This window comes from Tachyglossus aculeatus, chromosome 5 (assembly GCF_015852505.1).
Source record: "Tachyglossus aculeatus isolate mTacAcu1 chromosome 5, mTacAcu1.pri, whole genome shotgun sequence".
NCBI classification, from domain to species: domain Eukaryota; kingdom Metazoa; phylum Chordata; class Mammalia; order Monotremata; family Tachyglossidae; genus Tachyglossus; species Tachyglossus aculeatus.
This window is the reverse complement of record NC_052070.1, coordinates 32,484,102-32,509,464: the sequence shown is the minus strand read 5'-3', so window position 1 is coordinate 32,509,464 and position 25,363 is coordinate 32,484,102. Positions and strand designations below refer to the sequence as shown.

General features: G+C 43.7%; 1 protein-coding gene across 1 annotated transcript in view; it reads right to left on the bottom strand.

Moving 5' to 3' along the window:
- Positions 1 to 25,363, bottom strand: part of YES1 (YES proto-oncogene 1, Src family tyrosine kinase) — a 101,167-nt gene that overhangs the window by 58,903 nt on the left and 16,901 nt on the right. The gene's annotated exons all lie outside the window — the stretch shown is intronic.

Sequence of the window (25,363 nt, the reverse complement as noted above, 5' to 3'; positions counted from 1 at the left end):
TCCAAGGGCTGCCCATCCAAACTGCTCATACAGAAACTCCTTACTATAGGCTTTAAAGCGTTCAATCACCTCGCCCCCTCCTACTTCACCTCACGACTCTCCTACTCCAACCCAGCCCACATATTTCACTCCTGTAACGCCAACCTACTCACTGTACCTCGATCTCGCCTATCTCACTGCCAACCCCTTGCCCACATCCACCCTCTGGCCTGGAACTCTTTCCTGCTCCATACACAAAAGTCCACCAATCTTCTCACCTTCAAAGCCTTATTAAAATCACATCTCCTCCAAGGTTTCCCCGACTAAACCCCTCATTTCTCCTCCTCCCACTCCCTCCTGTCGCCTATGCCCCTGGATCCTTACTGTTTAGCACTTGACATTCATTCCACCCTAAGCCCCCATAGCACTTGTGTACATATCTATAACTACCTTTAATGTTGGTCTCCTCCTCTAAACTGTAAGCTCCATGTGGGCAGGGATTGCATTTACCAACTCTTTTGTATTCTCCAAAGCACTTAGTTACAGTGCTCTACACACAGTAAGCACTCAATAAATACCGCTGACTAATTATAATAATATGAAAGAGTTGGTACACGCTAACCTAAATGTAGTCGCTTTATTTTCCTATGTCCAGCCTCTTGCTCATGTTGTTCCTGAAGCTTGGAATAACAGCAATATTACTACCTAATAGTAAATTTATTGAGTACCCACTTTGTATAGTGCACTGTACTAAGTCCTTGGGAAGTGCTGAATAAAGTAACGCTTTCCTTGCCCACAAGGAGACAAACATAAAAATTATTATTGTCCCTTGCTAAATCCCACAGAGCATGATCCTCCCCACATTCAAAGTCCTCCTGAAAATGCATTCCTTGCAATCAATCTAGGGTACTTACTGAGCACTTACTGTGTGCACAGCACTGTACTAACCGCTTGAGTGAGCATAATGCAACAGAGTTGGTAGACACATTCCCTGCCCACAACACGAATGCAGTCTAGAGGGGGTGACAAGACATTAATATAATCTATTACAGTGAATATGAATGTATAGATATGGACATATGTGCTGTGGGGCTGAGGGTGGGGTGAATACCAAATGCATTTAATGTTTGTACAGATTTATTACTCTATTTTACTTGTACATATTTACTATTCTATTTATTTTGTTAATGATGTGAATCTAGCTTTATTTCTATTTATTCTGATGACTTGACACCTGTCCACATGTTTTGTTTTATTGTCTGTCTCCCCCTTCTAGACTGTGAGCCTGTTGTTGGGTAGGGACCGTCTCTATATGTTGCCAACTTGTAATTCCCAAGTGCTTAGTACAGTGCTCTGCACATAGTAAGCACTCAATAAATACAATTCAATGAATGAATGCATTTAACATGTCTCTTTCAGTCAATTCCCACCATCCCAAGTCATTCCTACTGTTTGTGGCCTAGTGGAAAGAGCAGAGGCCTGGGAATCAGGGGACCTGGGTTCTAATTCCTTGCTATGTGACCTTTGGCAGGTCTCTGTGTCTGTTCCTCTCCTGTAAAATATTCTCCCTCCTACTTAGGTGGCATCCCATAGGGGATAGGTATCTGATGGTATTGTTTCTAACCCAGTGCATAGTAGGGTTAGTAGCCCATACTAAGTGCTTAACAAATATCACAATTATTATTATATTAATGGTGTAGTGGATAGACTATCCTCTGCTCCTCCTCCCCTCCCCATCGCCCCTACTCCCTCCCTCTGCTCTACCCCCCTCCCCACCCCACAGCACTTGTGTATGTATGTATATATTTATTATGCTATTTATTTTATTAATGATGTGCATATATCTATAATTGTATTTATTTGGGTTGATGCTATTGATACCAGTCTACTTGTTTTGTTTTGTTGTCTGTCTCTCCCCTTCTAGAGTGTGAGTCCGTTGTTGGGTAGGGATTGTCTTTGTTGCTGAACTGTACTTTCCAAGCACTTAATACAGTATTGTGCGTACAGTAAGTGCTCAATGAATACGACTGAATGAATGAGCCTGGGAATCAGAAGGTCACGGGTTCTAACCCCAGCTCTGCCACTTGTCTGCTGTGTGATCTTGGGTAAGTCACTTTACTTCTCCAGGCCTTCGTTACCTCATCTGTAAAATGGGGATTGAGACAGTGAGCAGCCTGTGGAACAGGGACTGCATCCAACCCGATTTGTTTGCATCCACCCCAGCGCTTAGTATAGTGTCTGGCACACAGTAAGTGCTTAACAAATACCACAAGTATTATCATTATTATTATCCACAGGTCGTGAGGTCCACTTGGGCTCTCCCACTTCTGCTGCATCCCACTGTCTCTGGTCAGCTTTTCCCCTAGAAATGAGAGCAGTTCCCCGGACCAACCTTCTCACATGACTCACGCTCTTTCGAACGCCCTATGGAGATACTCTCCGGAACAGGATGCTGAGCTGACTAGGTCTCTGATCAATGCCATTTCGGTCTTCGGTTCTTATGGAGCCTGCAGCATACCTCAGGGGCATGAGTAACGATTAGAATGAGGCTGGCGCAAGTCTGGAAAAATCCAGTTTACAGAAGACCGGAGGGCCTGACCTGCAATAACACAGTCCTCCCTTCCTACAACTTCCGATACAGGGAACTGGAATTGGCAGGCAAAGAGGGGGCAGGAAGAGGGCGTCTGCTGTGTTAGGGGCCCACTCTAAGTTCTTCCCACATATTTACAAGGCAGCTCTTCAAATTATCCTAGTTTGAAAAAAAGCTTTGATTTAAAGCACCAAAATGGAATTTCTGTTTCTTAGCTTTGAGAATCACCTAATATTAAGATAAAGTTTGTTCTAAATGTCAGTTGTGTCCAGCATTCTGATGTTTTGCGTTCTCAATGTCATTATGGGAAGGACTGCGGACCCCCTTCCACATAATGGAAGAGCTGGGCTTTTCTCAGTCCCGCTTGCATTTAAAAATCAATGTCAGTATAATTCCATGGATACCTGCTAATAAAAGGATGTGTGCAGTACAATTTAGCTATTTAAACAGTCAGTTTACTAATCTAAAAATAGAAATCAGTAGAAAAATGCTAATTGTAAGGTAGAAAGGCAAGCTGTGTTTTTCTAACAATTTGCATTAGTAGTAAGAGGTTACTCTTAAAATGAAAGCACAAAAGATCCGTTTTTCTTCCTAGATTTCCTGATGTAACTACGTCAAGGGTTTGAAAAAAATAAGGGCTAATAAACCATACGGGCTAAACAAAGATTCACAATATGATGGGTCTCCCATCCCGGGCTACCTTTAACATGGTCTGCTGTGTTCTAATTCATTCAATCATATTTATTGAGCGCTTAGTGTGTTCAGAGCACGGTACCAAGCGCTTGGGAAGTACAAATCGGCAACATATAGAGATGGTCCCTACCCAACAACGGGCTCACGGTCTGAGATGACTAATTCACAGCACAGACCCTTCCAGTTTTTGCGATTCCATATTGCAGAATGCTAGTTTCTCAAGGATGTTTGTTGAGTGTTTCCAACAAACACCCAAACATGAGAGGTGCCTCTCGTGGTAGCATGAAAGGCACCGTGCAGGCGCGCCGGGACACGTTTAGGACACTAGGCAATCAGCCAGGCCACCGGGAATCATTTAGCACGCTAGGCAATTGCGTCGGGAACCGTTCTGCACGATGAGGCCCAGAGAAGTGAAGCGACTTGCCAAGGTGCCCCAGCAGACAAGTAGCGGAGCTGGGATGAGAACCCAGGTCCTTCCGCCAGGCCACGCTACATAATAATAATAATAATAATAATAATAATAATAATAATAATAATAATAATAATAGCATTTGTTAAGCGCTTACTATGTGCAGGGCACTGTTCTAAGCGCTGGGGGAATACAAGGTGATCAAGTTGTCCCACGTGGCTCACAGTCTTAATCCCCATTTTCCAGATGAGGTAACTGAGGCTCAGAGAAGTGAAGTGACTTGCCCAAGGTCACACAGCAGACATGTGGCGGAGCCGGGATTCAAACCCATGACCTCGGACTCCAAAACCCGGGCTCTTTCCACTGAGCCACGCTGCTTCGGGTTTTACAAGATGTGTGAAGAGGTGAAGGCTTGAGGTGTGAAGTCCCTAGCCAACTGCACAGGGGCATAACAGTGTGCTGTTCAGGGCTTAAATTGGCCCTTCACCCAACAGGTTTGCTTTTTGCTGTGACTGTGCATCTGACCCCAAAAGGCTGAAGAGTTAGCGGGGCTGCAAGTCTGGCGACATGTTTCCAAGCATTAGGGCTTCAGTCCTCAATGACCTCAATCAATCAATCGTATTTACTGAGCGCTTACTGTGTGCAGAGCACTGTACTAAGCGCTTGGGAAGTACAAGTTGGCAACATATAGAGACGGTCCCTACCCAACAGTGGGCTCACAGTCTAGGAGGGGGAGACAGAGAACAAAACCAAACATATTAACAAAATAAAATAAATAGAATAGATATGTACATGTAAAATAAATAAATAAATAAATAAATGGAGTAATACCTCACCTCGCTTCTCTCCTCCTGCAACCCACTTCCCTGCTCTAATGCTGACCATCTCCATCTCATCTATCTCACTGCCAACCTCTCGCCCACGTCTGCCTCTGGCCCACCCTCCCCTCTTCGTATCGGACAGACAATGATTCTCCCCACTTTCAAAGTCTTACTGAAGACACATCTCCTCCAAGAAACCTTCCCTGACTTCAGTACGTCACTCCACCCCTTAAGTCCCTATCCATAATTTCTTCATTTCTATTCATGTCCGTCTCCCCCACTAGACTGTAAGCTCATTGTGGGCAGGGAACGTGTTATCACCTCTGTTATATTGTACTCTGCCAAGCAAGTAGGAAATGCAAATAAATGAGATAGATTAAAAATTTTTAAGCGCTTAGTACAGTGCTCTGCACACAGTAAGCGCTCAATAAATACGATTGAATGAATGAATGTTTCCATTATTTATTTTTTTAACATAAGTAGTCTAACAGGCTGGCTCCAGTCCACAGCAAAACTACTCTCTCTCCCCACTCCCATCCCACATACACATTAGGCAATAAGAGAACTGGGTCCAAGATGTTTACTGCATTTATCATTTATTTTCACCTCAATGACCTTTGTAAACAGCTATTACACAGATAGGAACAATTTTACACTATACTATGTAATTGGGCAGTACCTCCTGGTTCTGAATAGATAACTGCCTCACTGTAGCAGATTAAAAGGGGAGAATAAAAACAAAGCTAAAACTGCCTAAAACACTTGGATGTTGTTGAATAATAATAATGACGGTATTTGTTAAGCACTTACTATGTGCAAAGCACTGTTCTAAGCGCTGGGCACTGTTCTAAGTGCTGGTGGGCCCAAATTCTTGCCAGAAGAAGTGTTTGCAGAGAAACAGGAATTTCTGATATCTTTTGCAAAAGTAAAAGAGATTAGAATCCAATCAAGCTCGTGATACCAGTACATTCTTCTAAACTGATCAGCAGGAACTTTTCTGGAAAGTGATAAACAATTTCTTCCTGGAACTTGCACACTCACATAAAGATGTTCAAGTGTGAGGAACGGTTCTTTTAAAGGGTGCAGTGAAGACGGAATATGTCTTGCAATGAATAAGGGCAAAACCAACAGATATAGTCACAGGAGTGCTAAGGGTTGCCATTTCAATGACATGATCAGGAAGGTGAGCCCTAGCTGGTGAGGATCTCCTGGAAAGGGGATTTATTAGAAAGTCTCTGAAAGCAGGGAGGGACATGACTTAGACTTGAGGGAGGAGGAAATTCCTTACAGGTCAGAGATGGAAGAGTGGAGCTCAAGCTAAAGTCGAGAGGAGGAGGGGGGAGGAAGGAGGGAAGGGGAAAAGGGAGGAGGAGAGGGGGAATTCATTAATCACTAAAGAAAAGTAAAGAGGAGATGACTTCAAGTCAATGGGCTGATGAGAGAATTGAGAAACTGTGTGGCATAGCGGATAGAGCCTGGGAGTCAGAGGTCATGGGTTCGAATCCTGGCTTCACCACTCGTCTGCTGTGTTACCTTGGGCAAGTCACTTCACTTTTCTGTGCCTCAGTTACCTCATTTGTAAAATGGGGATTAAGACTGTGAGCCCCACATTGGGCAGGGACCTCGTCCAACCCGATTTGCTTGTATCCATCCTTAACAGCCTTAACAGATACCATAATCATTATTATTATTATGAGAACAGAAATGGCTAGCTAGTGGAAGGAGTGACCAACTTCAGAAGCTGAGGGAGCCCAATTCCCAGAAATCCTCCTGCCCACTTAAGGCCAAAGACCAGTGAAGAGACCACTGGCCCTGCACTGCCCCAGAATGTCATTTTCTTTGATCGCTGGCAGTTCCTCTAAACAGCCTATTGCTGTAGAAGACAGAATTCTGGGCTGGATGGACCACTGATCTGTAACAGCAGAGGAATTCCTTAGGTTCTTACCCGAAGACAGCCTGTCTTTCAATCCGAACGGATCCCAGAACAACATAAATGCACTTAGTCTTTTCTTCAGACGCAGGAACAGATAGGTTTCATCTCCCCAACTCCTATTTTCACCTCCTTCCTCCAGCTCTGATATTCATTGCTGTGTGGTTGTATTTAACTTGAATTTATATAAGTGTAAAAAGTTGAATGCCAAGATGGTCAATCTAATTTCTCCCCCATTCCCTCCCTCACCCCCACCTCAACTCTCAGCCCAGGGCCATTGTTTTCCCCATTTCACAGCATCATTAGTACCAGCACAAACAAAATGAATGCACATTAATTCCCTCAACTCAGCCATATTCACCCATTTGTGGTTATTACCTCTGCGATTAGATTGTACACTCCTTGAGGGCAGGGTCCAGACTTTTAATTCTCTTGAAGATCCTCAAGGGCCTAGTTAAGTGCAACGATAAAAATAATATTTGTTACACACTTACTATGTTCCAAGCACTGAACTGAGTGGTGGAGTAGGTGTAATACAATACAATCAGAAAGGACCCAGTCCCTGTTCCACAGGGGGCTCAAAGTTTAAAAGGAAGGGAGAACAGGTACTTCAGACCCATCTGACAGATGAGGAAACTGAGGCAAGGAGAAATTAAATAACTTGCCCATGGTCACACAGGAGGCAAATAACAGAACCAGGATTAAAATTCAGGTCCACTCACTCCCAGACCTGTGCTCTTTCCACTAGGCCAAACAGGCATTCAAATATTGCTGATACTGATACAATTCCATGTTGTGAATATCTATCTCTCTCTCTACACACACACTCCCCCCCCACACACACACCCCACAAGAAGCAGCATAGCACAGGGGATAGAGCACAGGCTTGGGAGTCAGAAGGTCATGGGTTCGAATCCCGGCTCTGCCACTTGTCTGCTGTGTGGCCTTGGGCAAATCACTTCCCTTCTCTGGGTCTCAGTTACCTCATCTTTAAAATGGGGATTGAGACTGTGAGCCCTATATGGGACAGGGACTGTGTCCAACCTGATTAGCCTGTATCTTCCCCAGCATTTAATACTGGGCCTGGCACATAGTAAGTGCTTAACAAATAACATCATCATATTATATATATATATATATATATATATATATAAATTCTTCTTCTGGTCATCAGATTCCCTACTGTCCTTTACTGCCAATTCTTCATGATATCAGAATAAGAAATGTGGGAGATGAAAAACTGAACCCTGCCCTTAAGCAGACAGAAAATGCATTAAAGACCAATATTATTGATAGTCCAGAACAGTTCTTCCTAACAATGAACTATTTTAATTTCCATAAGCATCTTTTTTCCCAAAAGGTGAGTGGCCTTGCCAGGCCAGATGCAGGTGTCCTTGTGGTTTCAGAGTTCAACAGACTGTTTGCTAATAGGTTTAAGAAGCCTCCGATCTGGGTAAACCAAGTTTCCTTTCCCCCACCCTATGGCCCAATTCCCGGAAATCCTCCTGTCCACCTAAGGCCAAAGACCAGGGAGGAGACCAGTGGCCCGGCATTGCCCCAAAATGGGCTGGATGGACCACTGATCTGTAATAGCAGAGGAATTCCTTAGGTTCTTACCCCAAGACAGCCTGTCTTTCAATCTGAATGGATCCCAGAACAATGGCACTTTTGCAGTTGCAGCAAGAGCCTCACTTTGGGTTATCTTTTCCATGGAGATTGGAGAAGGAGAGAAACAAAGGAAAGGAATATCACCAGTACATAAAAAAGCCTGATTTATTTTTCTCACTGCTCTCATATGCAGACCCAAAGTAGACAACAGCACAACTGTAAGATAGTGGCAAGGCAAACAAGTACAGAACTAAAGTCTTATTGGGGAATAGAAAAATCTTTAGCCATTCCTGAGTCGAGCACTCATGCTGATCTTCTTTCCTTCTTGCCAAAATGAGTGGAAACAAGTAGAACTAGGCGGTTATCTCATGCCAAGGAAAGTGACATATTTTAGATGTGACTGAAATGAATAAATCTGGCTAGTATTAGAGAAATCTAAACAGAGGAAAAAAACTCACACTGATAAACAAAAGGAAAGCTGGGTGTCTGTGTGGGCAAACTTTTCACTATTAATTTGAATAAAAATACTTTCCTCTTCAGGCTGAGGACCCTGCTGAGTAGTTGCTGGGGCTCCGTAGCCTAAGACCAGTGGTTGTGATCAATGGGGAAAAATGAATGTGGTTGACAGGGTCACAATGGGAGTAAGAAGTCAGAAGCAGCATGGCCTAGTGGGGAGAGCACCAGCCTGTGAATCAGGAGAACCTGGGCTCTCATCCCGGCTCTGTCAATTGCCTGCTGTGTGACGCTGGGCACATCACAACTTCTCTGTGCCTCCATTTCCTCAACTGTAAAATGGGGATACCTGTTCTCCCTCCTATTAAGACTATGAGCCCCATGTGGCACAGGGACTGTCCCCAACCTAATATGTATCGACCCTAGCACTTAGAACAGTGTTTGGCACATAGGCTTAACACACAAAAAAACAAAAATAAAAAAGACTAGAGTCCAGAACTCAGCTTGGGTTGAGATGAGCTCTGTGAGGGCTAACTCAATGGAAGTCTCCCAAGGGCTTCGCAGTGCGCTGCACATAGTATTTTCATTTATTCATTCAGTCATATTTATTGAGCACTTACTGTGTGCACAGCACTGTACTAAGCGCTTGGGAAGTACAAGTTGGCAACATATAGAGATGGTCCCTACCCAACAACGGGCTCACAGTCTAGAAGAGGGAGACAGACAACAAAACATGTGGACAGGTGTCAAGTCATCAGAATAAATAGAAATAAATCTAGATGCACATCATTAACAAAATAAATAGAATAGTAAATATGTACAAGTAAAATAGAGTAATAAATCTGTACAAACATATATACAGGTGCTGTGGGGAGGGGTCAGTAAATACTGCTGTGACTGTAAGCTTGTTGTGATGGCAGGGAATGTGTCTGTTATACTGTACTCTCCCAAGCACTTAGAACGGTGTTTTGTACACAGTAAAGCACTCAATAAATATGACTGATTGAGGAAAGAGTTGAGGCTTGCAATGGGGTTTTCTCAGAGGCAAGTGACTAGTCCCTGCAGACTAGGAAGTGAGAATCGCCTGGAGGCACTTAGCCATTTATTTGAAGGCTGAGAGAGAGGCCAAACTTCTTTAGGGGAAGGACTCAAAGCCTCTGCCTGTATGTTCATCAGAAGGAAACTAAATGGAAAAAACAGTTAAGGGAAAAACCTTCAGAATGAAAATAATAATAATTGTGGTATTTGTTAAGTGCTCACTATGTGCCAGACACTGTACTAAGAGCTGGAGTTGTTACAAGCAAATCGGGTTGGACACAGTCCCAGTCCCACACTGGGCTCACGGTCTCAATCCCCGTTTTACAGATGAGATACCTGAGGCTCAGTAAAGTGACTTGCCCAAGGTCACACAGCAGACAAGTGATGATGATCCACTGTTGGGTAGGGACTGTCTCTATATGTTGCCAATTTGTACTTCCCAAGCGCTTAGTACAGTGCTCTGCACACAGTAAGCGCTCAATAAATACGATTGATGATGATGATGGTGGCATTTGTTAAGTGCTTACTATGTGCCAAGCACTAAGTGCTAGGATAGATGCAAGGTTATCAGGTTGTTCCATATGGGGCTCACAATCTGAATCCCCATTTTACAGATGAGGGAACTGAGGCACAGAAGTGACTTGCCCAAAGTCTTACATGTGACAAGTGGTGGAGCGGAGATTAGAACTCATGACCTTCTGACCCCTAGGCCCATGCTCTATCCACACTACGCCATGCTGCTGGAGCCTGGCAAAACAAAGGTGAAGAGGGGCAAAATCTTGGAGGGAGGGACAGAGCAAATGTGAAATCGTGGCTCAAATCCCACCTGGGCTAAGGGGGACCCACTGAGGCTAAAAGGAGGTAGATGTAAAAGCAACCATCACACTTCTTTGCATAAAAGGTGATAACAAAAAAAAATTTGTAACCAGATGAAGGCGGGCAGGCCAAAAGTATTAGGAGGTTAAAAACAAGAGATCCACAATGAGTTATCAGAGGGAAAGTTAGGAGTTAACCATTAGGATATCTTCACATTGTTCCTCCAACCATCTGGTACCAACGTCAAAAACTAGGCTGGATGGATCACTGGTCTGACAGTATTGGCAATCAATCATATTTTTTGAGCGTTTATGCAGAACACTGTACTTGCACTGGGAGAGGACAATGGAGTTAATAATTGTGCCATTTTGTTAAGCACTTAGTATGTGCCAGGGACTGTACTAAGCACTGGGGTGGACACCAGCAAATCGAGTTGGACTCAGTCCCTGTCCCACGTGGGGCTCACAATCTCAATCCCCATTTAACAGATGAGGTCACTAAGGCCCAGAAAAGTGAAGTGACTTGTCCAAGGTCACACAGCAGACAAGTGTCTGAGCCCAGACTGAGCCCCCTCCTTCCTCTCCCCCTCCCCATCCCCCCCGCCCTACCTCCTTCCCCTCCCCACAGCACCTGTATATATGTTTGTACAGATTTATTACTCTATTTATTTTACTTGCACATATTTACTATTCTATTTATTTTGTTAATATGTTTTGTTTTCTGTCCCCCCCTTCTAGACTGTGAGCCCGTTGTTGGGTAGGGACTATCTCTATATGTTACCAACTTGTACTTCCCAAGCGCTTAGTACAGTGTTCTGCACACAGTAAGCACTCAATAAATACGACTGAATGAATGTATGAAAGTGGCAGAGTCGGGATTAGAACCCGTGACTTGGTAGACACTTTCCCTGCCCACAAAATGCTTACATCTCGTCTTAAGGTGATTAAGGCACTACCTGTTGCTAGGCTCCAGGGAGGTAAGGCGGAACACACTACCGGGATCTGTTACCAACAATTTTTAAAACCCTGTAACTTTAAATTCTTCAGACCTTTTACTCCCCTTTGGAGGAGCCCCTTAAATTCTGTGCTTAATACAGGGAATGAAGGTGTGCTTAAGACATTTATCTACAGTCAGATCCAAGTGCTCTGAAGTACTCAGACTGAGATCCCCACGAAAATCAGTCAGGGACTGTATCTGACCTGATGATCTTCTATCTACTCCAGTATTTACTACATAGCAAGTGCATAACAAATACCACTATTACCGTTAAAAAGGGACCACTGGATAGTTCTAAAGGATTGTTGATTTCATAAAACCAACTGGCTTCTTTTTTCCAAGAGTTGATTAAATTCTTAATCAACATCACTGTATCTCACACCATATTTGTAGCAAATGCCAGCCTCATGTTTATTTGCTTTTACACAGTACTTGCAGAGTGAGCTAAGTATATGGCTTCTGTGCAGGCAATAGAATTGGAGTAGCAAAATGAATTCCAACTGCTCTCCCCTCACATGTACAACCCCTTTTTTTCCCATTTTAAAAGATGCTTGGTACATTCATTCAATCATATTTATTCAATTGTATTTATTGAGAGCTTACTGTTTGCAGAGAACTGTACTAAATGCTTAGGAGAGTACAATGCAACAACAAACATATTCCCTGCCTCCAAGTCTACATTTGGCCCACAACGGGATATCCAAATAGCCATTGAAGAATGACTTGATTTGGGAAAGCCTCAGTATGGAGGGCAGAAGCCATGTTTTATAGACCCAATGAGGCATAAACTCAAACAATGCAGAACAGCTGTGAATAGTGGGGAAACAACCAGCCTTCTACACAGCAATCAGGAGCGGGATCTCTCTCTGAAGACTCCGGAAAGAGTGTTTCCAAGAGACAAAATTGAAGACGGAGCCAGGTACAGAGCAAACGAGATGGTCCAAACAAGAACAACCTCTACTTGGGCAGAAGGGACTGTCACCTGGATATTTATCCCTTCAGCCCTGTCTGACTCACGTGGAGAAAAATCTTACCAATGACATCACCTTTGAGACTTAACAAATGATTTATTATATACAAAACACACACACACGGATTAGTATGAGAATGGCTCTTGCTTGAACAAAAATCACTGAAGAGCTGCGTGAGATCTTGATGAAAGGTATGTACCACCAGGCCATTTTCATCTGAGCAGTGAGCATGCTGAGAAACATCAGCATTCAAAATGACACCCTTAATAAACAGGCGTAACAGAGAACAATTACTGATTCTTACTGAGAGGGATTTTTATTGCAAGCATTTGTTGCTGCTAAAGGAATAGATATGGTAAATATTTTAAAACTAGAGAAACCAATACTGAGACCACATCTTAATGAAATCCATCACTCAGTGGAATTTATTGCACATTTGCTGCACTCAGAATGGGAATCTGCATGCATTCTGCTTTCAAATGTGCCACTGGAAGAGTCATACTGAACTCCTGGATCAGCCTCCTAGCACATCTCCCCACCTCTTTCCAGTCCACCCTTTACTGCCCAGATGACATTTCTAAATATCACTTAGGGCACATCTCTCCACTCTTCAAAATCCTCCCCTGGTTGCCCATTCCCTTCCCTTCCTGACCGTTGGCTTTAAAACACTCAATAAGCTCTTTGCCCTTATTCTCACTCATTCATTCATTCAATCGCATTTACTGAGAGCTTACTGTGTGCAGAGCACTGTAATAAGTGCTTGGGAAGTACAGTTAGCAACATATAGAGATGGTCCCTACCCAACAACGGGCTCACAGTCTAGAAGGGGGAGACAGACAACAAAACATGTAGACAGGTGTCAAGTCATCAGAATAAATAGAAGTAAAGCTAGATGCACATCATTAATAAATAGAATAAATATGTACAAGTAAAATAGAGTAATAAATCTGTATAAACATATATACAGGTGCAGTGGGGAGGGGAAGGAGGTAGGGTGGGGGGGGATGGGGACGAGGAGAGGAAAAAGGGGGCTCAGTCTGGGAAAAAGGGGCCAGGAACGTGCCTGCCAATCCTGTTGTATTATACTCTCAAGCACTTAGTACAGTGTTCTGCACATAGTAATAATAATAATGATGGCATTTGTTAAGTGCTTACTATGTGCAAAGCACTGTTCTAAGCGCTGGGAGGGTACAAGGTGATCACGTTGTCCCACGTGGGGCTCACAGTCTTAATCCCCATTTTACAGATGAGGTAACTGAGGCTGAGAAGTTAAGTGACTTGCCCAAGGTCACACAGCAGACATGTGGGGGAGCCAGGATTAGACTGAGATTAGATTAGTCATGGCCTCTGACTCCCAAGCCCGTGCTCTTTCCACTGAGCCACGCTAGGTGCTCAGTAAATGCGATTGACGATAATACCCACTAACTTGCATACTTTGCTCTTTTCAAGTCAGCCTACTCACTGTGCTTTGTTCTTGTCTCTCGTGGCCAATGGCTCACGCCTTCTCTCCTGCCTTTCACATCCACTAGAACACTGCTGCTCTCCCCGTCTTCGGAGTCCTAACGAAACCACATCTCCCCTGGGCTTATCTCTGATTCATCTCTCATCTCCCTACCCTACTTCCCCCTTCCACTGTCACTTCAGCACTTCGATCATGTAAACACTAGGGTATTCATCCCCCGACACACACCTTATAGCAACCAATCAATGGTATTTATTGAGCACTTACTATGGGCAGAGCACTGTGCTAAGTGCTTGGGAGAGGAGTACTTATGTACCACTTTAAAGTCTGATCCTTCCTCCCACCTGAAATATATTTTAGGGTCTGTTTCTCCCATGTAGTTATAAACTCCTTGAGGGCAGGAGATAGAGTAGCTAATAATACAGTAGGTGACTTACTCACAGTCACACAGGAGGCAATGGTACCCGGGCCCATGCTCTTTCTACTAGGTCATCAATCAATCCATCAATCAATTGTATTTGAATGATTACTGTGTGCAGAGCACAGTGTTAAGTACTTGATGAGCACAATCTAACAGACTGTGTTGACGTGTTCCCTCCCCAAAAAGAGCTTCCAGTCTGCTGCACTCCCAAAGGTTTAGTGCAATGCTCTGCACAAATAAACATTACTGCTTGATTGATCTACTGCTCATTCATGATTATAGCATTGTATCATATAAATTATTTGAGGCTGTGGTTATTGCCTCAGAGAGTGGACAAAAGAATGACTCAGGAATGCAGAGTCTCCCAAGATTTGGCCATGGTGGGTTCCAAAAATCTGACGCAATAGCACGAAGAAAATCAGAAGTGGTTCAGTATGAATCACTTCAAATGCTACAAAGCCAAAAAATTCCTGCTGTATGTTACCACAGGTAATGCAACATAATAATAATGATGGCATTTGTTAAGCGCTTACTATGTGCCAAGTTCTGTTCTAAGCGCTGGAAGGGATACAAGGTAATCAGGTTGTCCCATGTGGGGCTCACCGTCTTGATCCTCATTTTACAGATAAGGTAACTGAGGATCAGAGAAGTTAAGTGCCTTGCTCAAGGTCCCACAGCAGACATGTGGCGGATCGGGATTAGAACCCATGACCTCTGACTCCCAAGCCCATGCTCCTTCCACTGAGCCACGGCAAAAGTCCAGTTGAAATAATGCAGAATCAGTGGGGGGAAGGGAGTAGCAACCTATTTGCCAATAATGTTCAAGGATTCCACATCATTTACTCTTTATTGGCATACTTAAGGAGAAGTAAAATTCGGAGCATTGCCTTTGTTCCATCTCTGTTAGATGTACTCACCTCATAAAACATAAACAGGGGCTGGCTGGAGTTGTAGCTTGGATGGTTGCAATTTCGCAATAGCAAATGACTGGCCCAGAAGAGATTTTAAAGGAGGGGAGGGGTAGTTTGATTAAGGAGAAGTGGGAGAGCAATCCAGGCAAGGGGAATATCATTAGCAAACATGGGGTCACCATTTTCAAAAGACATGAGCAACGGAGAAGTTCAACATGCTGACAAAAGTCACAGAAGCTGAGACGGGACCCTCCGTGTGAGATTAATTTCAAGCAGGAACCTGGGGTTCTTGGAGTGATATGTCAAAATACAGCCACCTCTACCACAATGTCTAGTATGCGGTCTGTGAATTAGGACATTTTTTTAAAATGTGTCCATCTGAAGGGAACACGACGACAGAAGAAATGCTTATGCTCCAGAGCATGCAAAAGGCAACACAAGTTTCCCTTATTGTGGGATTCTTTAAAAACATAAATGTTGCGTTATCAGAGAATGGACTGATTTAATGAAACAGAAAAACTCTATACGGAGTGCTTGCCCTGACAAACAAGAATGACTTCTTGTGCTTTGCAACATCTAGTTTCATATCAGTCCTTACACCGAAGAGGCAGCTGCATGTTTTGGATGGACCATCCTTTCATCCATCAACAGTCAATGATCAGCGGTATTTACTGAGCACTTGTGTGTGCACAGCAGTGTCCTAAGCACTTTGGGGAGTACAACAGAGTTGGAAGATACGGTCCCTGCCCACCATATGCATCTTGCACTTTCAGACAGTCACCTCTCTGCAAGATCCATAACTGGTTGTTAGTCTGGGCGAGGGGCGGGGGAAAGCACCTTGTTCAAACCTGGCAAAAGTCAAGTCGAAATAATGCAGAATCGGTGGGGGGAAGGGAGTGGCTACCTATTTGCCAGTAATGTTTGAAGATTCCACATCATTTACCCTTTATTGGCATACTTAAGGAGAAGTAAAATTAGGAGCAATGCCTTTGTTCCACCTCTGTTAGATGTACTCCCCTCATAAAACATAAACAGGGGCCGGCTGGAGTTGTGGTTCGGATGACTGCAATTTCTCAATAACAAATGACTGATCCAGGAGAAATTTTGAAGGAGGGGAGGGGTAGTTTGATGAAGGAGAAGTTGGGGAGCAACCCAGGCAGGGGGAATACCATGAGCAAAGAATCAATGGAGGGAGAGATGAGTGCATGATATGGAAAGCAGGTTGGATTGGCTGGAGCTGAGACCACAAATTCCCGGGTTATTTATACCTGACTTAGAGGGGAAGCTTTTCCATTGTTATGCCTTAACATTGAATACTGAATGTTAAATGAATGAGCAGTCACTCATTCATTCAATCGTATTTATTGAGTGCTTACTGTGTGCAGAGCACTGTAGTAAGTGCTTGGGAATTACAAATCAGCAACATATGGAGAGGGTCCCTACCCAACAATGGACTCACAGTCTAGAAGGGGGAGACAGACAACAAAACATGTAGACAGGTGTCAAACCCGTCAGAATAGAATTATAGCTATATTCACATCATTAATAAAATAGAGTAGCAAATATGTACAAGTAAAATAGAGTAATAAACATGTACAAATATATACAAGTGCTGTGGGGAGGGGAGGAGGAGAGGAAGGGGGGCTCAGTCTGGGAAGGCCTCCTGGAGGAGGTAAGCTCTCAGTAGGTCTTTAAAGGGAGGAGGAGAGCTAGTTTGGCGGATGTGTGGAGGGAGGGCATTCCAGGCCAGGGGAAGGACGTGGGCAAGGAAGTAATCAAGGAGGGACAAGACGAGTGATTGGATTAACTTGGTAGGGGTTTGGACAGAGGGGAAAGGTGGACTTTAGCAATGTTGTGAAGGTCGCTCCGACAGGATTTAGCGACACATTAAATATGTGGGCTGAATGAGAGAGATGAGTCGAGGATAACGCCAAAGTTACAGGCTTGAAAGACATGAAGGATGGTGGTGCTGTCTACGATGATGGGAAACTCATGGGGAGGACTGGGTTTGGCTGGGAATATGAGGATTTCTGTTTTTGACATGTGAAATTTGATGTGTCGGCAGGACATCCAAGTGGAGATGTCTTGAAGGCAGGAGGAAATACGAGACTACAGAGAGGGAAAGAGATCAGAACTGAAGATACAGATTTGGGAATCATAAGCACAGAGGTGGTAGTTGAATAATAATAATAATAATAATAATTTTGGTATTTGTTAAGCACTTACTATGTGCAAACCACTGTTCTAAGTGCTGGGGAGGATACAAGGTGATCAGGTTGTCCCATGTGGGGCTCACAATCTTAATCCCCATTTTACAGATGAGGTAACTGAGGCACAGAGAAGTTAAATGACTTGCCCAAAGTTACAGAGCTGACAAGCGGCGGAGCTGGGATTTGAACTCATGACCTCTGACCCCCATGCCCATGCTCTTTCCACTGAGCCACACTGCTTCTCTAGTTGAAGCCATGGGAGTGAAACAACACAAGTGTGGGAGGCACAGGACGTGGGTTCTAACTCGGCCTCCGCCACTGGTCTGCTGTGCGATCCTGGGCATGCCACTTAACTTCTCAGTTTCTTCATCTGTAAAATGGAGATTAACTCCTACACCTTCCTACCTAGACTGTGAGCCCCGGGAGGGGCGGGAACTGTGTCCAACGTGATTACCTTGTATCTACCCCAGTGTGTAGTACAAAATAGGTGCTTAATAAGTACCATAATAATTACCACTGTTATATTATGGCAATTTATCATTATTATTTATGCAATGATACAGATTTAGTTTATTTAAGGAGACAAGAATTAAGAACTACGTTTGTAGATCAGTCCACTATTCAAATTCAATTGATACATATAGAAAAAACGTGAATATGTAAAATTAGGTCGATTTAATCACTGGGGTCACCACCAGATTTACCATGGAAGCCAATCTGGTAAAGTTGTTACATTATCTACAGCCAGGAAGGAAGATAGATCTGAGAAGGTCACGTGGTTGAAAAAAAACAAAAGCACAATGGAAAGCAATAAACACCAACCATTTTTACATGACATGTCCTATGTTTTCACACCAAAATGATACCCTGATATCTCAGGGTATCAGGACTTTTCAAGAACCTTACAAAACACTAAGGAAATGTATCTAGCCGAGAAACAATTCAAAATAAATGATCATTTCCACTGGCAATTACTAGTCAGCTAAATAGAAGTCCACCTGCACTGTACACTTAGAAATGTAGAGTGTAAATCTAAATTTGGCTGCCCTGATATTTCTTCAGAACTGGTCAAAATCATCTGCCCTATTTCTATACAGTATTCCGACAAGTCACGAACAAAACGTTATAGGTTAAACATCTCTAAAATAACATTCTAAAATGACAGTAAAGCACTCGACTCGTTTGTACCAGTTTCTAAAATGACAGTGAAGCACTCGACTCGTTTGTACCAGTTCCACAAGCCTATTTCCTGTATACAGTTTCCACAGGAAAAAGAGATAAGCACATTTGCTTGGTAAATGTTTGAAAAGGTACAATATGCATGGCAGGAGTACGATGACAAACACACACAATTTATTAAATAAATTTGATTTGAGAAGTGCTCAGTGGCAGTTGAATAATTTTAATAATTATATACTGATTTATGCTATAATGAATACTGCTAATTAATATAATCCCCTATATTTTTTCAAACCAACTACTTAGGGTCTGGGTATTAAACTATTGCCAATCAGGATTATTGCTCATAAGTAAATATAAATTACTGACTAGAAAAAGTCTTCATATTTTTTTCATTTACTGACCACATAATATCCACTGGAAAAACAGAAAAAGAACATTTTAAAATTGATCGTTAGGTTATTTCTAATCAATTGACACTTAAAATTCTGGGGGTACCATATAATGGTTTCTAGTTATGCAAAATATTTTTATGGATAGTCATAATAAAAAGCTCTAGTCTTTTAAGGGACTGCAAGATAATATTAACTGAAAAATACTTAGGAAGGAAATAGAAATCTTGGTACTATGGAGGGAATTGGAATTGCAATATATTACGCATAAAAACTTTATAAATGAAATTCTTTGTTAGGTTCCCAGAAGGACACTCGGGAAGTCAAAGCCTCACATCTTTATTCGATGCCAACTACCTCTTCATTTGTAAAAGCCATATTCACCGCCACTCAAATTTTCATTGGGCCATTCCCTGAAACGCACCCAGTCCCACCGCTGCCCCTGCTCCCTAGAGGACCACTGATAAAACCTGTGGAGTTTATTCATGCCATCCCGTGAATAAATGATCCAGGGGCTCCTTTGGTTTCCTCATCTTCCAGCTGAGTAAAAGGCTTTCTGTGATAATATATGAATAGGCAAGCAATCTCCTTTCATCCCGACTGTTCAGTCTGCCTGCACACTGGCTGAGGAATGGTCAAACATTTCGGCAGATTTATTGGGGATCCCCAGCCTATGGTTACTGGGCAGTAGGCCAAACCCCATCGGTCATCATGTTCCCTGACCATCTTAAGAGAGTTTTAATAGGGACAATTAAATATCCCTTTCTTTATATTTTCCTGGTGACTAGGGGATGGTAGAGGAGGACAAGGAAGAACGTTAATTAGTGAGACATCTGGGGGAAATACTAAATTGACTGGACTACTACTCAAATTTTTAACAACGACGTTAGCATATTTGAAAGGTGGGAGAGCCGCTCCATGACCTCCGGAATGGAGGTGGGAGGCTAACCCATCCAGAGAGGAAAGGAGAAGTCTGGCTTGCTTTTCATTCCTCTCTGGGGTCGGAACTGGGAGTGTCGGGCAGGAGCCTAGGCTGCACGCCCAGCGAACAACTCCAGGGCTGGGCAAGAGGGAGGGAGGGCACACCTCCGCTCCCCCCATCCGCACCCCTAGTTCTCCCTGGTGGGCCCTGGCAACTGGTTGGGGCAGATGCTGCGAGCCAACCTCCCTTCCCCTATCTTTTACTTATAATAATAATAATAATGGTATTTCTAAAGCTCTTACTATGTGCAAAGCATTGTTCTAAGCACTGGGGAGGTTACAAGGTGATCAAGTTGTCCCACAGGGGGCTCACAGTTTTAATCCCCATTTTACAGATGGGGTAACAGGCACAGAGAAGTTAAGTGACTTGCCCAAAGTCACACAGCTGACAGTTGGCGCAGCTGGGATTTGAACCCATGACCTCTGACTCCAAAGCCTGTGCTCTTTCCACTGAGCCATGCTGCTTCTCTTTGTATTGACAGGGCTTTGCAGGAAGTGAAAGGCCCCTATGTGGGATTTCTTAGAGAAGCAGCATGGGTCAGTGGAAAGAGCCCGGGCTTTGGAGTCAGAGGTCATGGGTTCAAAACCCAGCTCCGCCAACTGTCAGCTGTGTGACTTTGGGCAAGTCACTTAACTTCTCTGTGCCTCAGTTACCTCATCTGTAAAATGGGGATGAAGACTGTGAGCCCCCACTGTGGGACAACCTGATCACCTTGTAACCTCCCCAGTGCTTAGAACAGTGCTCTGCACATAGTAAGCGCTTAATAAATGCCATTATTATAATTATTATTATTTCTGAGGGTGCCAGAGAGAAGTCCCAGAAACACTCAGGGCGTACACACTGCTCCTCTCCCTGTTTCTATTCCCTTATGCACGCTCATGGGCTGAAGAAACGGGAGGGCAGAGAAGGAAAGTCGGTCCTTCAGTAACCCCTATCCCCGGCCCTACACAATTCAAACCCGAGCCACCTTAATCTTCCTTTGGCTCAACCCTTGGATCGAATCCAGCTCCTTGACAACCCGCCCTCTCTCTTCCCTTTCAACAGGCCATGAACGCACTAAAACACTTGGAATTTATGAATCAAATGTACCCTGTGGTCCAAGTACAAGAGATGACCATATTTCCTACGCAGATTTGGGTTCCAAATAGAGTAATCTCCCACATACTGAATGTGTACTTCGGTAATGGTGACACTAACACGGTGCCTTCCAAAGGAGGGGCTCTTGTATCCTAGACAGCTACTTGAACCAACTCTGGGACCAAAGGGATTGATTCCTTCAGAAGCCAAGTAGTTTGCATTGAATTTCTAATGGGAACTTCCTGCTGAGTTGGCAAGCCTCAATAGCTTAATTCCTTCCACCCCCCAAGAGTTATATTTTGAAGAAAACACCCTACAAAATTGCCACTCCACTACTTCGACTAGGTTCTTCGATTACCATTTATTAATAAGAACAACTACAGTTCTATCTAGCTTTACCAGAAATTGATCCTCGTTTAAAAGGTAGATGGAATTGAAATTTCCACACCCCTTTATTCTTATTCTAGTTTTACAGAAAATTCCCCGTAGGGGATTAACTGTCATGAGTTTTTTTTTTTTTTAAAGAAATCAACTGAGAATGTCCTAAAGAAGCATTCTGTAGAATTGATTCAAAGGAGAACAGGAAAAAAACTGGATCTTAAAATATTTTGGTTCGTTTCCTGGTGTATGCTCCCAAGGCACTGATCCTTCCAAAGACAACACGTGACACTATCTGCAACTTGGAAGACTGCTCCCAGACTCCTATCCTTTCACTACAGCTCATTCATTCATTCATTCATTCGTACTTACTGAGCACTTACTGTGTGCAGAGCACTGTACTAAGCGCTTGGGAAGTACAAGTCAGCAACATACAGAGACGGTCCCTACCCACCAACAGGCTCACAGTCTAGAAGCGGGGAGACTGGCAACAAAACAAAGCATGTGGACAGGTGTCAAAATCGTCAGAACACATAGAATTAAAGCTATATGCACATCACTAACAAAATAAATAGAATAGCAAATATGTTCACCATCCACTGTAATTACTGTTGTTCCCATCTTTCAAACTCAGTATCACTTCTGGATTTGGGAGACATTCTCTTTTGCTGCCCTGAATGTTGGATATGGAGCTCTATGGAAAAAATAGAGTGTTCATTCATTCAATCGTATTTATTGAGCACTTACTGTGTGCAGAGCACTGTACTAAGCCCTTGGGAAGTACAAGTTGGCAACATATAGAGATGGTCCCTACCCAACAGTGGGCTCACAGTCTAGAAGTCTCTTTCCATCTTCTTTCCTACCTCCTTCTCACCAGATTCGAATAGTTTGACAAAATGATTTGCTGGCAACCAGCAAATCAGCCGCCCCACCCTATCTCCCATCCCCCCCGCCCTACCTCCTTCCTCTCCCCACAGCACCTGTATATATGTTTGTACAGATTTATTACTCTATTTTACTTGTACATATTTACTATTCTATTTATTTTATTTTGTTAATATGTTTTGTTTCGTTGTCTGTCTCCCCATTCTAGACTATGAGCCCGCTGTTGGGTAGGGACCGTCTCTATATGTTGCCAACTTGTACTTCCCAAGCGCTTAGTACAGTGCTCTGCACACAGTAAGTGCTCAATATATACGATTGAATTAATGAATGAACCAGTGAGGGGCTAAGGGGATTAAAAAAAAACTACAGAGCACTACCTTCTGACTGACCCCCTTACCAAGAAAGATGATACAGATAAAGTCTTCTTTTGTTCCTTCAATCAATCAATCAATAGTATCTACTGAGCTCATACTATATGCAGAGCACTATACTTTGAGTATTTGCTACTCCACCATTACATTAATATGAAATTCACAACTTTTGTCTCCATAACAAAAAGTAAATAAGGGTAGCTATCTAATTCATTCATTCAATCATATTTATTGAGCGCATACTGTGTGCAGAGCACTGTATTAAGTGCCTGGGAAGTACAAATGGGCAACATTTAGAGACGGTCCCTACCCAAAAATGGGTGCTTAGTCTAGAAGGGGGAGACAGATGACAAAACAAAACAAGACGACAGGTGTCAATACTATCAGAATAAATAGAATTATAGCTATATACATATCATTAATAGAGTAATAAATATGTAGAAATATATACAAGTGCTGTGGGGAGAGGAAGCGGGGTGATGGGGACAGGAGAAGGAGGGGAGGAGAAAAGGGGGGCTCAGTCTGGAGGAGGTGAGCTCTCAGTAGGGCTTTGAAGGGAGGAAGAGAGCTAGCTTGGGGGATGTGCGGAAGAAGGGCATTCCAGGCCAGGGGACGGACACGGGCTGGGGGGTCGATGGCGGGACAGACGAGAACGAGGTACAGTGAGGAGGTTAGTGGCAGGGGAGTGGAGGGTGCGGGCTAGGCTGGAGAAGGAGAGAAGGGAGGTGAGGTAGGAGGGGGCGAGGTGATGGAGAGCCATGAAGCCAAGAGTGAGGAGTTTTTGCTTGATTAGAACTTCGAAGTTCGAGTGAGGAGTTTTTTCTTGGTAGATATAATCTGCATCGACTCATATAATTGCCTCCACCATATAAGTTCCCCAATCCAAGTTTTGAGGTGGAAGTCAAAATTACTTTTTATATCACCTAATTGTAAGCATGTGATAGTTGTCCACTCTGGGGAAGAAAGAGAATGGTCAGAACCTATTAACGCAGCAAAGACAGGTTAGCTCGCACAGGACGATGGGGAGCTTTTTCTTTGAAGTAACATATTCCAAGAGGAATTCCGCTCTCTCGTTCACCCCTCACATCCAATCCGTCACCAAAACCTGCTGGTCTCACCTCTGCAACATCACCAAGATCCGCCCTTTCCTCTCCATCCAAACTGCTACCCTGCTCATTCAATCTCTCATCCTATCCCGACTGGATTACTGCATCAGCCTCCTCTCCGATCTCCCATCCTCCTGTCTCTCCCCACTTCAATCCATACTTCACGCTGCTGCCCGGATCGTCTTTGTCCAGAAACACTCTAGGCATGTTACTCCCCTCCTCAAAAATCTCCAGTGGCTACCAATCAACCTACGCATCAGGCAAAAACTCCTCACCCTCAGCTTCAAGCTGTCCATCCCCTCGCCCCCTTACCTCACCTCCCTTCTCTCCTTCTACAGCCCAGCCCGCACTCTCCGCTCCTCTGTTGCTAACCTTCTCACTGTGCCTTGTTCTCGCCTCTCCCGCCGTAGACCCCCGGCCCACGTCCTCCCCCTAGCCTGGAATGCCCTCCCTCCGCACATCCGCCAAACTAGCTCTCTTCCTCCCTTCAAGGCGCTACTGAGAGCTCACCTCCTCCAGGAGGCCTTCCCAGACTGAGCCCCCTCCTTCCTTTCCTCCTCCTCCCCCTCCCCATACCCCCTACCTTACCTCCTTCCCCTCCCAGCACCTGTATATATGTTTGTACGTATTTATTACTCTATTTTATTTGTACATATTTATTCTATTTATTTTATTTTGTTAATATGTTTTGTTGTCTGTCTCCCCCTTCTAGACTGTGAGCCCTGCTGAGAGCTCACCTCCTCCAGGAGGCCTTCCCAGACTGAGCCCCTTCCTTCCTCTCCCCCTCGTCCCCCTCTCCATCCCCCCCCATCTTACCTCCTTCCCTTCCCCACAGCACCTGTATATATGTATATATGTTTGTACATATTTATTACTCTATTTATTTATTTAGTTATTTTACTTGTACACATCTATTCTATTTATTTTATTTTGTTAGTATGTTTGGTTTTGTTCTCTGTCTCCCCCTTTTAGACTGTGAGCCCACTGTTGGGTAGGGACTGTCTCTATATGTTGCCAATTTGTACTTCCCAAGCGCTTAGTACAGTGCTCTGCACATAGTAAGCGCTCAATAAATACGATTGATGATGATGAGCCCGCTGTTGGGTAGGGACCGTCTCTATATGTTGCCAACTTGTACTTCCCAAGCGCTTAGTACAGCGCTCTGTACACAGTAAGCGCTCAATAAATACGACAACGAATGAGGAAGAGAAGGGAGGGAGTTCAAAGTCACTGAGTGCCTACTGTCTATTGCACTTAGGAGTGCACAGAAGAGGGTGACTTTGGGCCAATCACTTAACTACTTTGCCTCAGATTCTTTATTTGTAAAATTTGTAAACCTGTTCGCCCTCCTACTTAGACTGTGAGCCCATGTGGGACAGGGATTTGTACTTGCGCTTGGATTTGTACCCTTTATTCGCCCCACCCTCTGCTCTGTAGCACTTACATACATATCTGGGGAGAGTAGCCGAACTGAATGATGTGTAAGCCTTGATATTCTTTTTTCTTATTTGTCCCTCACGAGCTCCAGTGTGTCATCTGCTCTCATGTTTTAATGCTATTGATGCCTGTCTACTTGTTTTGTTGTCTGTCTCCTGTGAGCCCGTTGTTGGGTAGGGATTGTCTCTATCTGTTGCCAAATTGTACTTTCCAAGTGCTTAGTACAGTGCTCTGCACACAGTAAGTGC